General features: G+C 47.5%; 1 long non-coding RNA gene across 1 annotated transcript; it reads left to right on the forward strand.

Moving 5' to 3' along the window:
* Positions 1–6567: 6567 nt before the first annotated feature.
* LOC142566318 (uncharacterized) lies at positions 6568–19327 on the forward strand. Its single transcript, XR_012825024.1, has 3 exons — positions 6568–6700; positions 18018–18112; positions 19200–19327. It is a non-coding gene; the product is annotated as an uncharacterized LOC142566318 (long non-coding RNA).
* Positions 19328–19544: the final 217 nt, after the last annotated feature.

Genomic DNA, 19544 nt, shown 5'->3' on the forward strand with positions numbered 1-19544 from the left:
TGCATATTGATTACGAAGAAACTCGGCTTTCTCGGCGGGTCTGTGGTCCGTATAAATTTGCTCACGGGTGTACGAGCGCGTGTGGGGGTGCGTGCGCGTGTGTGTGTGCGCGCGGTAGTGCATGCTTGCATGTGTGCGTGTGCGTGCGTCAGTGCGTGCGAGTGTATGCGTGTGTCTGTGTGTGCGCGCGCGTGCACGTGTGTGTGTGTGTGTGTGTGTGTGTGTGTGTGTGTGTGTGTGTGTGTGTGTGTGTGTGTGTGCGGGTGCGTGTGTGTGCGGGTGCGTGTGCGTGTGTGTGTGTGTGTGCGTGTGTGTGCGGGTGTGTGTGTGTGCGGGTGTGTGTGTGTGTGTGTGTGTGTGTGTGTGTGTGTGTGTGTGTGTGTGTGTGTACGTGCGCGTGTTTGTGTGTGCGTGCGTGCGCGTGTGGGCATGCGTGTGCGTGTACGTGTGTGCGGGGGCGTGCGCGCGCGTGTTTGTGTGTGTGCGTGTGTGTGCGCGCGCATCTGGGCGTGCATGCTCGTGTTTGTGTGTGTGATTACACAGGTGCGTGCGTGTGTGTTTCGTGTGTGCGCGTGTGTGTGTGCACGTGTGCGCGTGTTTGTGTGTACACCTGTGAGCAAAAGTATACTGACCAGGAATTTCACGATAAAGACGATTCTTTTATCTGCGTGTACATGCAACTTCAAATTGAGGACTGCAGTCCAAAGTTGGCATTGCGAACTTTATAGTGTACTCGTCAATTTCGGTTTATGCATATTGATTACGAAGAAACTCGGCTTTCTCGGCGGGTCTGTGGTCCGTATAAATTTGCTCACGGGTGTACGAGCGCGTGTGGGGGTGCGTGCGCGTGTGTGTGTGCGCGCGGTAGTGCATGCTTGCATGTGTGCGTGTGCGTGCGTCAGTGCGTGCGAGTGTATGCGTGTGTCTGTGTGTGCGCGCGCGTGCACGTGTGTGTGTGTGTGTGTGTGTGTGTGTGTGTGTGTGTGTGTGTGTGTGTGTGTGTGTGTGTGTGTGTGTGCGGGTGTGTGTGTGTGCGGGTGTGTGTGTGTGTGTGTGTGTGTGTGTGTGTGTGTGTGTGTGTGTGTGTGTGTGTGTGTGTGTGTGTGTGTGTGTGTGTGTGTGTGTGTGTGTGTGTGGATGTGTGGGTGTGTACGCTTGCATGTGTGCGTGTGAGTGCATGTTTGAGTGTGTGTATCTGTGTGTGTGTCTTATTAGCGTCTTTCAACATCCACATTGCCCCCTTCGCTTTAAAGAGGGATAAATAAAGTTTTCCATCATCATCAACGATAAAGCAAGTCCAATATTTAAACCAAATTCTAATAGTAAAAAGACACAAAATTAGAAGTTTGGCCTGAATGAAGGCTCAATTTCTGCAGTGGCCGAAATAGAAACAGAACAAGCGCCGCGTTTCGGAAATGCGGATATGATAATTGCAGACCAGCACTTGTCATTTCCTTCTAATTCAAATGCATCGTGGCTCCTGTTTATTTAGGACAGCTGAATTGTGAATTCTAACGTACAGCGTTGACCGTATGCATGGGCACGAGAACTAGGAGTCGGATTCTTGATTAATAAGAATATAGCTGCTAACATACAGGAATTCTATAGCATTAACGAGAGGGGGGCAGGTCTTGCTGTGAAACTTAATAAGAGGTACACATTGAAGGTCCTACAGGTCTACGGTCTACATCCAGTCATGATGACCAAAAAGTCGAAATCTTCTATGAAAACGTGGAATCGGCGATGGATAAAGTCAAAATAAAATACACTGTACTGATGGTCGACTTCAATGCCACGGTAGGCAAGAAGCAGGCTGGAGAGAAGTCAGTGGAGGAATATGCCATAGGCTCTAGGAATAGCAGGGGAGAGTTATTAGTAGAATTTGCAGAACAGAATAATATGCGGATAATGAATACGTTCTTCCGCATGCGGGATAGCCGAAAATGGACGTGGAGGAGCCCGAATGGCGATATTAGAAATGAAATAGATCTTATACTCTGCGCTATGACCCTGGCATCATAGAAGATGTGGACGTGCTCGGCAAGGTGCGCTGCAGTGACCATAGGATGGTAAGAACTCGAATTAGCCTAGACCTGAGGAGGGGACGGAAGAAACTGGTACATACGAAGCCGATAAATGAGTTAGCGGTAAGAGGGAAAATAGAGAAATTCCAGATCAAGCTACAGAACAGGTATTTGGCTTTAACTCAGGAAGAGGACCTTAGTGTTGACGCAATGAACGACAATCTTGTCGGCATCATTAAGGAGTGCGCAACGGAAGTCGGTGGTAACTCTGTTAGACAGGATACCAGTAAGCTATCGCAGGAGACGAAAGATCTGATGAAGAAACGCCAATGTATCAAAGCCTCTAACCCTACAGTTAGAATAGAACTGGCTGAACTTTCGAAGTTAATCAAGAAGCGTAAGACAGCTGACATAAGGAAATACAATAAGGATAGAATTGAACATGCTCTCAGGAACGGAGGAAGCCTAAAAGCAGTGAAGAAGAAACTAGGAATAGGCAAGAATCAAATGTATGCGTTAAGAGACAAAGCCAGCAATATCATTACTAATATGGATGAGATAGTTCACGTGGCTCAGGAGTTCTATAGAGATTTATATATAGTACCAGTGGCATTCACGACGATAATGGAAGAAAGAATAGTCTAGAGGAATTTGAAATCCCACAAGTAACGCCGGAAGAAGTAAAGAAAGCCTTGGGAGCTATGCAAAGGGGGAAGGCAACTGGGGAGGATCAGGTAACAGCAGACTAGTTGAAGGATGGCAGGCAGATTGTTCTAGAAAAACTGGCCACCGTGTTTACGCAATGCCTCATCACTTCGAGCCTATCGAATCTTGGAAGAACGCTAACACAATCCTAATCCATAAGAAAGGGGACGCCAAAGACTTGAAAAATTATAGACCGATCAGCTTACTGTCCGTTGCCTACAAAGTATTTACTAAGTTAATTGCAAACAGAATGAGGAAAACCTTAGACTTCTGTCAACCAAAGAACCAGGCAGGATTCCGTAAAGGCTACTCAACAATAGACCATATTCACACTATCAATCAGGTGATAGAGAAATGTGCGGAATATAACCAACCCTTATATGTAGCTTTTATTGATTACGAGAAAGCGTTTGATTCTGTCGAAACTTCAGCAGTCATGGAGGCGTTATGGAATCAGGGTGTAGACGAGCCGTATGTAAAAATACTGAAAGATATATATAGCGGCTCCACAGCCACCGTATTCCTCCATAAGGAAAGCAACAAAATCCCAATAAAGAAAGGCGTCAGACAGGGAGATACGGTCTCTCCAATGCTATTCAGAGCGTGTCTACAGGAGGTATTCAGAGACCTGGATTGGGAAGAATTGGGGATTAAAGTTATCGGAGAATACTTTAGTAACTAGTGATTCGCTGATGATATTCCCTTGCTTAGTAACGCAAGGTGCAATGCATGCTCACTGACCTGGAGAGGCAAAGCAGAAGGGTGGGTCTAAATATTAATTTGCAGAAAACTAAATATAATGTTTAACAGTCTCTGGGGGGGGGGGGGTGAGAGAATAGCAGTTTACGATAGGTAGCGAGGCACTGGAAGTGCTAAGGGGATACATCTACTCAGGGCAGGTAGTGACCACGGATCCGGATCATGAGACTGAAATAATCAGAAGAATAAGAATGGGCTGGGGTACGTTTGGCAGGCATTCTCAGATTATGAACAGCAGGTTGCCATTATCCCTCAAGAGAAAAGTGTATAATAGCTGTGTCTTACCAGTACTCACCTACGGGGCAGAAACCTGGAGGCTTACGAAAAAGGTTCTACTCGAATTGAGGACGACGCAACGCGCTATGGAAAGAAGAACTATGGGTGTAACGTTAAGGGATAAGAAAAGAGCAGATTGGGGGTGAGGGAACAAACGCGAGTTAATGACATCTTAGTTGAAACCAAGAAAAAGAAATGGGCATGAGCAGGACATCTAATGAGGAGGGAAGATAACCGATGGTCATTAAGGGTTACGGACTGGATTCCAAGGGAAGGGAAGCGTAGCAGGGGGCGGCAGAAAGTTAGGTGGGCGGATGAGATTACAGGGACAACATGGCCACAATTAGTACATGACCGGTGTAGTTGCAGAAGTATGGGAGAGGCCTTTGCCCTGCAGTGGGCGTAACCAGGTTGATGATAATGATGATGATTTCATGAGCTACGAGTTCCGAGATACTGCTGGTATGTACGTGCGCTCACACACCCCAAAAAAGAAAATTTATTCCACATTCATTCTGCGATGGGATTCGCCGACATTGCTGTCTGCGAAAGTGTATACACACATACCAGACATTCGCTGACATTGCTGTCTGCATAAGTGTGCAGGGTTTGTCCTAAATGTAATGTCAGTGATTATACTGTGAAGCGACTATACGTCGCAGAACGCTAGGACCGGTTGGGATTGGTGGCGGAGGAAATTAGCTTATGCACGCGCGGTCGCTCTGTCGTCAGCTACCCTCTGGAGAGTAAGGACAGGTTTTTCCGTGAAACTCGTTTTCATTTCCCGTGCAAGCCGTAATGCAGCGCTCGTTGGAACAAACGATTGCCATCAAGTTTTGTGCAAAACTCCGCAATTCGGCAGTGGGAACATGTCTCATGATAAGGACGGCCTTTGGTGATAATTGTTTGTCAGAATGTCAAGTCTACAGGTGGCATAATACCTTTTTAGAAGGTCGTGAAGAGGTAAGCGCTGAACACCGCGCTGGATGGCCGTCAACGACCATCACCAATGAATATGTGACGCCTGTTAGAGATCTTTTGAACTCAGACCATTGTTTGAGTGTCCGTTTAGTGACGCACCCCGGTAAACATTCCAAAAAGTACCATTCACGAAATTTTGACGAATAGTTTGCCCATGCGAGAAGTGAGCGCCAAGATTGTGCCCAAAGTGTTACCAGACGACCAAAAATCGCGCCGAGTTGAACTTGTGTGAAAGTGACCCCACTTTTTATACAATGTCACCACAGGTGACGAGTCTTGGGTGTTTGGATACGACGCCAAAACAGAAAGTCAAAGTACCGAGTGGCATGCCTCACGATCCCGTCGCCCCAAAAAGTCCAGAACGAGCAAATCAGTGCTCAATACCATGCTAATTGTGTTCTTTGGCATCAGGAGGCTCGTCCATCATGAGTTTGTACTGAAAGTCTGTACTTTGCAATTGTATACGTTCATTATGTTAAATAAACTTTCAAACTTTCAAACGAAGGGTTCGTCACGTCCGACCTGACATCGCGGGAGACTGGAAACGTTACCATGACAACGCGCCAGCCCAGACCGCCTTCTTCGTGACCCGCTTCCTAGTCAATTCAAAGGTGCCAACAGTTTCACAGTCGCCTTACACTCCTGACGTGGCTCCCCCAGACCTCTTTTTGTTTCGACGCTAGCAAAGTCCCCTGAAAGGACATCATTTCGGGACAATTGACAATGTCAGAGTCTTGCACCAAAGCTCTAGAGGACAATTCGAAGGAGGCCTACCGTGACGACTGCGATACGTAGAAATTTCGATGGAAGCGATGTATCGATGCAGGAGGAGCCTATTTTGAAACCTTTTAAAGTGTTGTACTGATCTGATCAATGTTTTTTTAATCGACTCACTAACATTACTTTTCGGACATACCGTGTAGGCATACCTACCAGACATGCTCAACAATGCGCCATTGCCGAAGTTCCCCCGTTAGTGTAAGCGCGACTTTCACTATTCCATGCATTCCTAAGGCGTGAGCGCTTGGCATCGCTTAAGTAGGTGAGAAATGTATGTCGTTAATTAAAAGCTCTGGTGCGAGTGGGGCGTTAACTGCAGTTATCTCAATTTCAGCAGACGAGGACAAACCGATACTATCGAGACAGCCGTATAACCACAGCTGTCTAACCTATTACATACTATAACCACAGCCTATATATAACCACCTGCTTTTATATGCAACTGCCCCAAATGCTTCAGGTCAGACTGTACGCGAACCCGCCTTCTTGTATAAATAATAAGAAAGGGAGCTGCATGTCTACATGACGGTTAAGCGGTAGAATATCTCACATAATCAGCAGTTCCGGATGACGACGAAATATTCATTTATTTATTTATTTATTTACTTATTTAATTATTTATTTATTTATTGATACTGGGAAGCCATGATATGATTCCGCCATATATGCTGCATTACAGGGGCATGCAGGATTTCGTTACTTCCTTATATTGTTTTGTGAATAATTGCGAGATATCGGACTCTTGCACTGAATGACTACGCGACTCTGCAATGACGTCAGAGAAGATATCTGGCTGTATTCTGCCTACATGTATTGATCAAATCGGGCAGCCATTCACCACAGCTTTAGTGACACCGTCTGAGATATCTGGTGCTATCTATATGCTCTTGTTGGCACCCACAAAATCCCTTTTCACCAGCGCCGTCAGTGACTGCGGGGCTTATCATGCTCGCGGCGAAACGCTGTCTGGTCATTTGTACGCCTACTCTCGCGTCCTTACACCCGTTCTCCCTCAACCGCATTTCTCTCCCGTCCACACTGATATGACACGCGTGTAAAGAACGACCTATCTGCATGCCTGCTGCCAAGTTATAAGGGGAGTGTGTCGCAGTTGACCAGGTGAGTATGTCGACTCCTGCTTAACGCGGACATCGAGAAGCAGTTTTTCACCAAAGGTAAATACGTGTCACGACGTTGCGCACTCCTTCATTAGCAGTATTTATTTATTTATTTATTTATTTATTTATTTATTTATTTATTTACGTTGCGAATGGTGAGTTCACGCTGCTGCCTTCGAGCGGAAAGCCTCGGAAAAGAGACTTGCAGGGCATTTGGCGCTAACATTTTGCAATAGAACGTATACCACCGAACAAGGCGTGTTTGTGCAGCTTCAGAGGAACATCGATCTAGTTGCTATGCGCGGTCTAGTAGAAACTTGCAAAGGAGTGAAGCTTGTGCTTTCGCACGTTCCACGCCGCCTAGTTCCACACGGCCCGTGAGCCACTCTGGCGCACGGGCCGTGGCGATTTGCTGTTAAATAAGAGCAATGCCGCGAGTTGCATTCTAGGCTGCGACGCCATGCACTGCAATGGCGGCGGAATGCAAAACTGCTTGTGTACTTATGCACATGTTCACGAAACCTTGGCTGTCGAAATTAAACCTGAACCCCACACATGCGGTGTCTCCTATAAGCCCAGGTGTAGCTTTGGGCGCTCGTTGAGCCTCGTGAATCAATCACCTTTTCAACCCTGTCATTACCTGCGGTTTCCCATTTCCACGCTTTGCTGTACGAAAATTCAGAATACATATATATTCGCTGCGTAATCAGCCTAAATTCAGCTCACGACGTCCGAATGCTGCTTGCAGTATAGGCCATCAATGTCTCTGGCAATTTACCTTGAAGAGTCGCTGAACATCTTGTCCGTATATGTACCGTTTTTATGACGAAGCAATTTCGAAAATCGACGCAGCTTAGCGTTCACTCACTATATCGCTCATATTGTGAACGACTGCAAAGTTTACCGGAGTCCCACTCCCATCAGTGATTCAACAGCTCAGGCGTTCTGCTTCTGAATGCATTTTCGCAGGTTCGACTCTGGGCTGCGCAGGCAGAATTTAAAAATATATATATCATGTAGAAGCTTCTCTGGGAGTTGACTTAGTATGCGTAAGCATTGTGCCACTTTCTCATTCTCCATGTAGCTCGGTGTCATTACAAATGTTATGAAACTTGATCTGGGGATTATAAACGACCGCGCTGCGGCGACAAGAACTGCTGCGGACTGGTGACACAAGGTGGATTGATAACGCAAGCAAATGCACCGCAGGTGACGGCGCCAGGAGCGCTGATGAATTTCCGGCAATTACCGGCCGTTATCGCTCTTTAGCGCCTTTTCCAACCGCGTCTAACCATGATCAACCGTGATCAACCGTACTCCGGCGGCGGCTGCGTACGCCGTGGCCGTGCAAAGCAGGAAAGCGGGGAGGTAGCGCGCTGTCTTTCTCCATCGCGTTCAAGGCTCCGGGTGGGGGAGGGAGGGGGAGGGCGTCCTACTAAGGCGGCGGCTGCGTATGGCCCGGCCGCGCGGGCCCTATCTTGATTTTGATCTGCGATAGGGGCAGAGTGCAGCGAGTGCTGATAGCTTCGTGAGCGCTGTGTTCTCGCCGCTTAGTTCAGGTTGAAACAGCGCGAAGGTGAATTCGCTCGCTGCTGCGGGCCCTATCTTGAAAGCGGTCGCTTTGCGGGACGGACGGTAGGACGGAGGAAATGCATATAAATGCTTACGCTTTTAAAAACTCTTTCATCCGTTGACGCGGAATGCATGCAGGCTGAGCCAAAAATGTTCGCGTTTCATTTCAAGGGGGCGTAATCGTGTTCTGCTCTATGCCACTTTGTGCGTGTATACCAGTACGGAGCCCTGACTGCCGCTCTGTACGCCATCGAAGCCCAAAGCACATGATTTACCAATACGCCGGGATTGGGTGGAAGCCATTTCTTGACGGCATCTCCGATGTGAATAATATATATCCTCCGAGATCCGCGAGAAACGACTCGTTTCTGCTGAGAAATAACAATAATAATATTTGGGGTTTTACGTGCCAAAACCACTTTCTGATTATGAGGCACGCCGTAGTGGAGGACTCCGGAAATTTTGACCAGCTGGGGTTCTTTAACGTGCACCTAAATCTAAGCACACGGGTGTTTTCGCATTTCGCCCCCATCGAAATGTGGCCGCCGTGGCCGGGATTCGATCCCGCGATCTCGTGCTCAGCAACCTAACACCATAGCCACTGAGGAACCGCGGCGGGTAAGAGAAGAAAGCTGTCAAGAATATTTAAATATTATATTTTAACATCAAGAAATAAAATGAGGGAAACAATTGATAATTTCACAAATTTTCCAAGGTAATCGTTTTCTGCTCCTAATAAAATTGTGAATTGCGAGTGGGCATCCCTATCGGTTAATCACAGCGAAGCCGCCCCGAGGGAGAGAACGGCTGGCGAAGTAAGTGATAGCTCAAGTGGAAGAATCGATACTTGTAAAAGTTTTGTGTCTTGAAAATCTGCGGCAACGTTGAAGGAAATGCTCGATAGATACAGGTACATGAGAAATATGACATGGAGCTGGTAAAGAGCAAGAGATCAACTTGCATAAGGGAAATTTAACTGCAAAGGATGCTTTAAATTTAAAGGAAGCTTCAAGTTGTGTTGAGGGACCCCAGTCATTATTTCATGAAAAACATAGATGACAGAAGTGAGGGAACGATGTTTGAACCTACTTTGCGGAGGTTAGAAATACGGAGAAATTTCCTCACCTAGGCGCGCTTACATAATCCGAAGTTGACAGAACAGAGATGGCAAGGATATTGCGGATGCTCTTGCGAGTGAATCTGCCAATTCAATCATGCACAAATAAAAACCATGATGGCCCGCTAACCAAATCAAACGAACTTCCCGTAAGTGCGGACGAATCGCTCAGCATTCTCGCAGTATTCTCGAATTTCAGGATGCAGTAAGCGTTGTGCAGAAAGAAAACGAGCTAGTAAGTATAACTGCTAATGAGGCGTTTTGGGGAAGTTATAGTACTGATTGTTGTGTTCATAGGAGGTCGTGTTCATAGGAGGTTGAGTTCATAGAAACTGGCCACCCTGTATACGCAATGCCTCATGACCTCGAGCGTACCGGAATCTTGGAAGAACGCTAACATAATTCTAATTCATAAGAAAGGGGACGCCAAAGACTTGAAAAATTATAGACCGATCAGCTTACTGTCCGTTGCCCACAAAGTATTTACTAAGGTAATTGCAAATAGAATCAGGAACACCTTAGACTTCTGTCAACCAAAGGACCAGGCAGGATTCCGTAAAGGCTACTCAACAATAGACCATATTCACACTATCAATCAAGTGATAGAGAAATGTGCAGAATATAACCAACCCTTATATATATCTTTCATTGATTACGAGAAAGCGTTTGATTCAGTCGAAACCTCAGCAGTCATGGAGGCATTACGGAATCAGGGTGTAGATGAGCCATATGTAAAAATACTGGAAGATATCTATAGCGGCTCCACAGCCACCGTAGTCCTCCATAAAGCAAGCAACAATATCCCAATAAAGAAAGGCATCAGGCAGGGAGATACGATATCTCCAATGCTATTCACAGCGTGTTTACAGGAGGTATTCAGAGACCTGGATTGGGAAGAATTGGGGATTAAAGTTAATGAAGAATACCTTAGTAACTTGCGATTCGCTGATGATATTGCCTTGCTTAGTAACTCAGGGGACCAATTGCAATGCATGCTCACTGACCTGGAGAGGCAAAGCAGAAGAGTGGGTCTAAAAATTAATTTGCAGAAAACTAAAGTAATGCTTAACAGTCCCGGGAGACAACAGCAATTTACAATAGGCAGCGAGGCACTGGAAGTCGTAAGGGAATACATCTACTTAGGGCAGGTAGTGACGGCGGATGCGGATCATGAGACGGAAATAATCAGAAGAATAAGAATGGGCTGGAGTGCGTTTGGCAGGCATTCCCAAATCATGAACAGCAGGTTGCCGTTATCCCTGAAGAGAAAAGTATATAATAGCTGTGTCTTACCAGTACTCACCTAAGGGGCAGAAACCTGGAGGCTTACGAAAAGGGTTCTACTCAAATTGAGCACGACACAACGAGCTATGGAAAGAAGAATGATAGGTGTAACGTTAAGGGATAAGAAAAGAGCAGATTGGGTGAGGGAACAAACGCGAGTTAATGACATCTTAGTTGAAATCAAGAAAAAGAAATGGGCATGGGCAGGACATGTAATGAGGAGGGAAGATAACCGAAGTTCATTAAGGCTTACGGACTGGATCCCAAGGGAAGGGAAGCGTAGCAAGGGGCGGCAGAAAGTTAGGTGGGCGGATGAGATTAAGAAGTTTAATTAAGTGTCGAAACGTTGGCCAGCGCTTCTGAGGCACCTTAGCGCGTTATCGCTGTTTGTAACATTTATGCGACAATGTGATACTACATCTGTCGGCGCCATTCTTGATTTTGAATTCAGTCGCTAGAAATTCTGCGGGAAAGATGGGTGGGGAGACGGTAAGGCGAAGTGAGTTAGGCCATTGAAAAGATACAGGCAGCATTCCCACTGTAGCTGCCTTCTCAGTGCACATTGAAGGGTCAGTAGGTGTTATATGAATTCAGTAGTTAGCTGACTTAGGTTGTCTTATAATTTATTTTTGAGCAGGCAAATCATGACCAAAATTTGAAAACATGCCTTCGAGTTCAAATTGGAGGTCTGGTGAGCCATCATTCAAAGGAGTGAACTTGACAATTTTTGTCACTGTGCTTGCACAAACATTACCTGACGGCTGTGCAAACGGGGCCATGATACGTCTAAAAATACACAAGGTTCAGTGATAACTACATATTTCATAGGTCTCACTAAAAAACATCATTGTTTATTAAATGTCTTAACCATGTGCATGCTAAAGCTACAATATTGCGTGGGTATATACATAATAGCTTTCTCATACAAGGCAGTTTTGGCAGAGAACAGAGGTAGCCCAAGGCATAAGCGTAGAGCTTCTCTTCCTAACAACACATCAGGATTAATTCTATAGGCGGGGCCACCGAAAAACAATACGCAACCAAATTCCAATATGGCTGAGATTACATCCGGTAAATCATAGTTAACTAATCTATTCCGGCTTACTCCAGAACGACGGTGACTACTCCGGCTCACCATACCAATGGCGCGTTTGGGCTTTAGATTTAATATGTTCAATGTGACTACACCAGTCTAGATGGCCATCGTAACGCCTCAATTCAGAGCCCGGAAGAGGATGACTCGATGCGGTAGCAACAAGTTAGCTACTTTCCTAGTACGACCCAAATTTTGACCAGTCCCCCACAGAGTGTATATGGGCCGTCGAAGAAGGAAAACACAACAAAACAAACAGTGCCACGCGCTATTTAACACCTATGCTGTCCTTTATTTCTTCAAATAACCTTATTTTACATTAATTGTACCACCGACTTCTTGGACCGTCGCCCTAGGTGGGTCTGTGCTTTACGAAGGATATCATCATCATCATGATCTGCTTCATGCGCCACGAGCCCTCATGCGCGGCCGTGCGTTCGAACCTGACCTATTGATTCAGAGAAGAAAACCACCATGTCTGCTTGTCAGCGCCAGATCAGCAAGGAACAGGAGCGCTCCACCCGATGTCGAAACTGTCCGGCACAAGACGGGACGTCATGCAGAGGCGGCAGGGCCACTCCTTCGTCGCGGGTGCTCAGAGGTGCCCAGATGGAGTCTTTGAAGCCGCCGGACTCCAGCTCCCCCGTCCTCCTGACGCCGGAAGCGTGCCAACAAGGCCCCCGCTGCGACGACGCCGCTGGAAAGACTACCGCGTAGAGTCCGGGGCTTCTGAAGACTGCATCGTGCGAACTGCTAGCCTAGAATTGGCCAGCCCTTCCGACAACGGAAGTGCGCCAGGAAGGCCTCGCCTGCGTCTTTACGGTGCCGTAACGACCAGCTAGTGCAGTTCGGGGCTTCTGACGGCTGCGCCGTGGAAGCTGCCAGTCAGGAACTGGCCAGCGCTTCCCACGCCAGAAATACCCCAGCAAGGCCTCGGCTGCGACTGCGCCGCTGTAAAGACCACCACGTGCAGTCCGGGGCTCCTGACGGCTGCTCCGTGGAAGCTGCCTGTGAGGAACTGGCCAACGCTTCCCATGCCAGAAATACCCCAGCAAGGCCTCGGCTGCGACTACGCCGCCGTAAAGGCCTCCGCGTGAAGTCCGGGGCAGCTGACGGCTGCACAGTGGAAGCTGCCAGTCCGGAACTGGCCAGCGATTTCCACACCCGAAATACCCCAGCAGGGCCTCGGCTGCGACTACGCCGCTGTAATGACCACCGTGTGTAGTCCGGGGCTTCTGATGGCTGCGCCATGGAAGCTGCCAGTCATGAACTGGGCGGCGCTTCCCACGCCCGAAATTCCCCAGCAAGGCCTCGGCTGCGACTACGCTGCTGTGAAGACCTCCGCTTGCAGCCCGGGGCTTCTGACGGCTGAATCCTGGGAACTTATGGCCTGGAACTTGCCAGTGGTTCTCACTCCCTAAGCGTGCCAGGAGGGCCTCGGCTGCGCCAGGGCTGCCACAAAGACCAACACATGTAGCACGGGGCTCCTCACGGTTGCATCTCTGGAGGTCCCGTGTGAACCGACGTACTGCATTACCTCGAAGCTCGGAGGGCTCGGGCCATGCGGGGGTTACAATTGGGCCATGCCAAACACGAGAGGCGCCCATGCTCTCGGCTTACGCGATGGCCGCTCTTGACGGTCGCGTCATTGCCTAACCAAGGAGACCCGAGCAATGCCGTTGCGACCCATCAAGATACGACACCACGACCACGCATCGCGCTTTGCGAGGACCATAGCCGTGCAGCGCCACAACACTAAAGTTGCGGTCAAACCGGCGCTACTATGCGATATGTATATAGTGGTTGTTCGTCCGACTTTGGCAGCCACGCCCCACTCACTTCGTCCTGTTAGAAAATCGGTTTCCGAAACGCTCCAGAGGCTCCAGGGTTTGTGCAGAGCGACGTAGCAATTATTTTTATGTGAATTATTTATGTGTTAAAATTCCGATGTAAAAACCCGCGAGAGCGTCGAGCTCCCCACATAAATAAAATCTTTGTTCAACACATCCCCTAGGCTTTCCCGAGTGTTCTTTCACAGCATTCATTGCCAGCAGCGGGGCCAGAGAAGTCACATTTAAATCTCACCGCGGTTCTGTCAGACAGTTGACCTATGGAACGGGCTCCATACTTCGCCGTAAGTACTGGGACCGCAGCGGTTCTATTGAACCCTCACCGTTGTGCACTGGGGCTCTCACCATCGAGAGGGATGGTATCAGTTTTTGAGCCACCGCATCGAGGCGGACTACTCAGGACGAACTAGTGGGTTGGTTGGTTATGCATGCCTATTTGATCACAGCGCACTAAATATTGACAGGGACCGAGGTTCAAGTGGTGACTCGGTCGGCAAAGTGCATTCGTATGCTGATTTGATTTTTGTTTTTTTATTATGCGTGGCGTCGCTGTGACTCGCACGAGACATTTCCCCGCTATCGAGGAAGGGGTTCATGAATTGCTTTGCGTTTTTTTTTGTTTTCCTGCACGCTGTTACGCGTCGTACTGTATATTTACAAGCGCTTTGCAAGTCAATTAACCAGTTGCCGTCAGCGCTTTGCGATGTCCGTTCTGTAACTCCCTGTCAACTTTTTGCGAGCTGTAATGAAATGGAAAAGGTGGACCAGCCCTCCCCTCCATGGACGCATCCAAGCGCCATCGCACTCCCACGAGTACGATTAATCATCCGCACGCCAAGCTGTTAACCATATTGATTGCAGTGCTTCTGTTCTTTGCAACCTCACAAGTCGAAAAGGCATTGAGACGACCGCCATTCATGCAGCACGCTCGCTGAAGCATCTTTGTTGAGAGAGGACAACGTATCCGCCATCTTATACTATGGCAGCGAGTCTACTGGTTACTTAGCTTAAAAGGCGTCGTAGCTCCGCTAAAATCGGACCGTGCAGCACTGTTCATCGCAATGGAGTAATAAAGTCCTGGTCTTGCCAGGAAGCAGTTGGGGTTTCATACATTGAGCGCAGGAACACCTGGTATGAACTTGTGGCTGCTAAAATCGAGCAGACGATGGGTCAATCTTAAATAGGTGTGGAAAGGGAGCCCGTTTTGCCACAGGAAAAACCAAAGGAGAAAGTGGTTCGGTTGGGATGGGCCGGATGTACACGAACGTGGCGTAGAAGAAACCAAGTGAGCTTCGCCATTGGCGCAGTCAGTCTAAACACCGAAGTAAAGTACACACCTGAAAGGTCAAGAAGCGTAGTCAGTTCCATTTAATGCGAAGGATTCTTGGCGAATTCAAGCCAGTTTTCTTTAACTGCTTTTCATGGAGCCGTTTTTGTGAGCCGATACCGAAATTGAGTGGGAGCCGCTGACGCTGAGAGGCACAGACATATATGCACATGACATTAAATTCACAGACATATTCTAGTCACCTGTTTGATTACAAAAATATAACAATTGTCAATGAGATCATTAGCGTATGTCGCCGCATTGAAGACGCGAAGAGCCATTGGATAGTTCAACAGTTTATCCGCCTGCCAAATACCGCAGCTTCGTCAACGTGCGAAGACATTTGTCGCCCGCGTGAGCCCACCTACTCCGAGAACCTCGTACGTATCGTCCGGCGAGAAATCGAAGCAGCGTCCCCTGCCATGCCAGGGACGCAGTGCTTTGAAGATTCGCTGCCGCCCGTGTCTCTCATCTAGTCGGTCGGTCATTCGCCAAGAATTTGCCAATGTGGGTCTTCCGTCCATCTGCTCCGCCAACCATCCGGACTTCGCTTCGTCTGCTGCATCTGCCCCTGTTCACCGGAGCCAATACGGTCCACATCCTACCTATTGCAACCCGGCCGAACGGCGAACACATGATGATTGACCCATCTGCTTTCATAGTGGACGTGTGGGCCACATCTCTCGCCACTGGCGAAGTTCCTGGCCAACCCATTCTCGACCAAGTTTTCCCGCCTACCGCCGCTCCCCAGTGCATCCTCGCCCACCTGCACTCTCCACCGAGGTTGCAGACACACCTAGCACCGCTCGAGCCACTGCAACTAGCCGCTTGCCATCACCACACAGTTGCCGCTCCCGTTCGCCCAGTCTGCGTCGCTCCCCATCCCCAGCTTACCGTCTCACTAAGGTCAATGATATCCCAAACAATGCCTGATAGTTCCTCAAAGATTCCTGATAAGCTAGTCTCAATCGACAGAGTTCGAGTGTTAAAGATTGCCAGGGTCAGTTTCCAATGGCGGGCTAGCTGTCCGGGTCCAAACACTATTAGCACCCTCTGCTGCGTTACAGGTCTGACCGCCCCCTTGGTCATGTGCTCAGCAGCTGCTGAGGACCAAGGGCCAACTGGTTGATCTAATGAGTCATATGGGAGGGAATGGCCGAATACAGCACCAGGGAGGCCAATTCCTGTTCTGTGGAGAGAGAGTCTTTTGTTGAAGATTATTGGGTCTTCCTAATTTGGTTGTATATGGGTTATAATAGCCCCACTTGCTCTCGGCATCTTCTGCCGCTGCCAGGGGCCACTCCAAGCCTGGAGATGTAGTGCACTGGAGCAGGTGAAATTCTTCCGTACCATCCTCAGAAAATGATTTTTTTTCATATATTTTCGGCGAATTTGAACACTTAAAACGTGTGAAAAAAGAAATACAAAGGAAAAATGTTACAGCGCTTACCAAGAAGCCCGGAGTCGCCTATGCGTGGAGATACACCCATCCGCTTATTGTTGCGCCTGCCTGCCTCTGGTCATCTATTTGCGGCTGTTTTCTGACCGTCCGTTCGCGAATATAACGAAACTTTCCCTCCCGGGCGAATACTAAAAGTGGCGAGACGGGGCGCCAGAAAAATATGGTTCGGAGCTGCGCGTAAGACAGGCAACTGTGACAGCACCTAGGTGAACTTTCTACAGATTTGGACAGCGCTTATACCAGAGCTAATGAGAAGAAAGAAATGGTGGAACGCGCCCCTTAGCTTACAGGGAATGCTTCAGACCTAGACGCTAGCAAGTCAGGAATGTTATGCCTGCTTTAAGCTACAACAAGGCCGTCTGCGATCAGTCAGACATGGTTTGTACACTTGGCGTGTATAAGGAATTTACGACCCTGTTACCGCCACGCTCGCAATACAATTCACAGGAACACAAGTGGAAACATGCAAGAACGAATAAACTCACAAGTAGAAGAAAGGAATGGACGCAAATACAACCGTTCTGACGTGATGAAAATATGTGCGTTAGATTTACAGGTGGTGTCACTACATGCTTTTGCCTTATCTGCGAGCGAATACTCCAAAGCCTTCTCTTACTTTTCGTTGTTACTTCTGTGCGGAAATTTTGCATGATATAAGGAAGCACGTCTCAGCAGCGCGCTTCGTAAGTTGCTGCGGATAAATTCTTGAACTTTTGTACCGTTGTGGAATGTACAGTGCTAACCTCTATTAAGGCATTAGGTTCCCCGAATACGTTTCCGACATATGTATAAGCAACCTTGTATGTATATGGGCTTACAAAGGAAAATCTCGTCCATATCTTTTTTAAAGCGTCATCGCGGCAAGTACAGATGTTAGGTATTTGTCCTCGTTATATTTTCTAGTGATGCACATCTTTCGCAAATAGTGTTATGTATGATGTCATAAATACCATGTAAGAAAAGAAAAGTTATTGTGGCCTTATCTTGAGAGGTACGGTTAGCTGAGCTGGGTGACCGCGGTTACAGCCTACCATCGGGCACGCAATTGAACTTTTTCCAACGATCAACTGTTCGGCAGGACAGCAGCAGTAGCAGCCAGCAACTACGGTCCGGAAAGGCGCAGGAGGTTTCGCGACGCAAGCTTCGCTTTAAAAATCTGCGCTTTTGCCGAAGGTATTTATCCACTTAATCATATATATGTATCTATTTGCCGAAAGTACATAATATGTGCCGCTGTTCAATAAATCTTTGGCACCAACTTGATCCACTGGATGTCACAGCCACAACGAAAACGATGCTCTGCACTTCGCATCAGTTCCCAACTCGTCGCAAAAGCACTAAGCGTTCGCTGCAGAACAGTTACGTGAACCACTACACCTGTATTCTACCAAACCGAGACTGCTCCGCATTACGTTGATGTCAACTAGAGTCGTGCCTGCTTCCATCTTTTAGCGAAGCATTCTTGACGAGTTCAAATGATCCAGTTATCTGTAACTGGTACCTGGACGATTTCGTGGGCCTATACCGAAGATAGAACAGCCTAAATATGTGGGCCCTTAACACAGATATGCGTCACTGAGTATAGGCCACTGGGTGCGATCCGCTCTTAATTAAATTGGGCATGTGTCACTCCGTATGTGCCACTCAGTACGTGTCACTGGGGCCGCAGGTTATGTTCCGATTGGCAATGAACCTCTTGGACGCCAACTCGGGGATGTGCCACGGTGTCCACTGCGTATGTGTCGTTGGCGTCTCCGCCACTGGGTATGTGCACCTGAGTGTGTTCAGCTCTTCAATTAGTTCTTTCACTCCCGCTTGGATTAATGGCTAACACAACCACCAGCAGCCCAATGCGGGGCAGTCTGCATCAGTTGACAACACATCGCAAAAACCTTAACCGTTTGCCTCAGAACAATCATATGGTTCGTAGGAACCATTATCTAGAAAACCAAGACTGCTTCGAATTTCGTATATATCAACTGGAGTTGACTCTGCTAATTGTTTTCACCACACGTGCTGCCATAGGGTGCTGTATTTAAATGGATGAGTAATTCGCTCAATGGAGTTCGCAGCAGTGGTGGTTTGTAACTGCCGGGGGCAGGAAAATGGCCTTCTGACAGGGAGGTGGTGTTATGCACATTAGTGGGGGTTTCAAATGCTAAATTAAGTAGAGGGAACTATCGGGTGATGCATGGGTGCACTGCTTTTTTGCATAAGAATGGTTCCTTCTCTTGCCTGTATGTCTGTTGAAGCAGTATGGGCGGTACAGACAGTTTATTTATTTATTTATTTATTTATTTATTTATTTATTTATTTATTTATTTATTTATTTATTTATTTATTTATGCGGAAACACTCCAAGCCATAGGGCATTACAGAGAGGAAGGTTAAGTTCAAATGAAGTTATTGGCAACCATGTTGAAGTTGGTGGCGTTCTTGGACCAGGAACGACGAACAAGGAGACGAAGCGCTCTTATGACAGAAGCATGAGAAAGAGAATAAACTTTTTCGAAAGAGACAGCAGCATTACCTGCGTGAGGAGAGAGGAGCAATGGGGCCAAAGGGCGTCGTACTTGCGTCACCTCGTATGCGAAGATCCACAATCCACTGTGAACGAGAGAGAGACGCTTAAAAAATTCACATGTTGACATCCATGAGGCATTTTACCCTCCTAATAATTACTGAATTCAATAAACATTAATCCATCCATCCATCCATCCATCCAAGAGAAGCGAAGCTTTTAATAAATGGTTATATGAGTACTGTACAGCTAAGAACAATGCGTACAATGTGTTTATGTTCATCATATACAAAGTGTAATCAATGTCATGCAATGTTTCTGTTTATGCAGAGTACCATTCAGAAACTATGCCAAAATACAGATGTCTAATAAGCTGGATGCACAGTGTGAGAAGCCGACGTGGACGAAGGCTATGTCAAAGGAAGAATGCCGCGACCTCGTGCTTAGCAACCCATGCCACCAAGCAACCACCGCCGTTGTATTTATCTTTTTTTTTTCAGAAAGGCCATTTTGGTGGAATCCAGAATTTAGAGTTCATAACGTTTGTAGTCCGGCTTCATAAATTATATTGCAATGTATGTTTATTGCCGTGATTGATAATGAGAATTAGGACATTATCCAATATGATACCTGTTTTAGGCACAGTATTGAATTACTCATGTCTGTTGGATGTAC

The sequence above is a fragment of the Dermacentor variabilis genome, unplaced genomic scaffold, assembly GCF_050947875.1.
Source record: "Dermacentor variabilis isolate Ectoservices unplaced genomic scaffold, ASM5094787v1 scaffold_12, whole genome shotgun sequence".
Lineage (NCBI taxonomy): Eukaryota > Metazoa > Arthropoda > Arachnida > Ixodida > Ixodidae > Dermacentor > Dermacentor variabilis.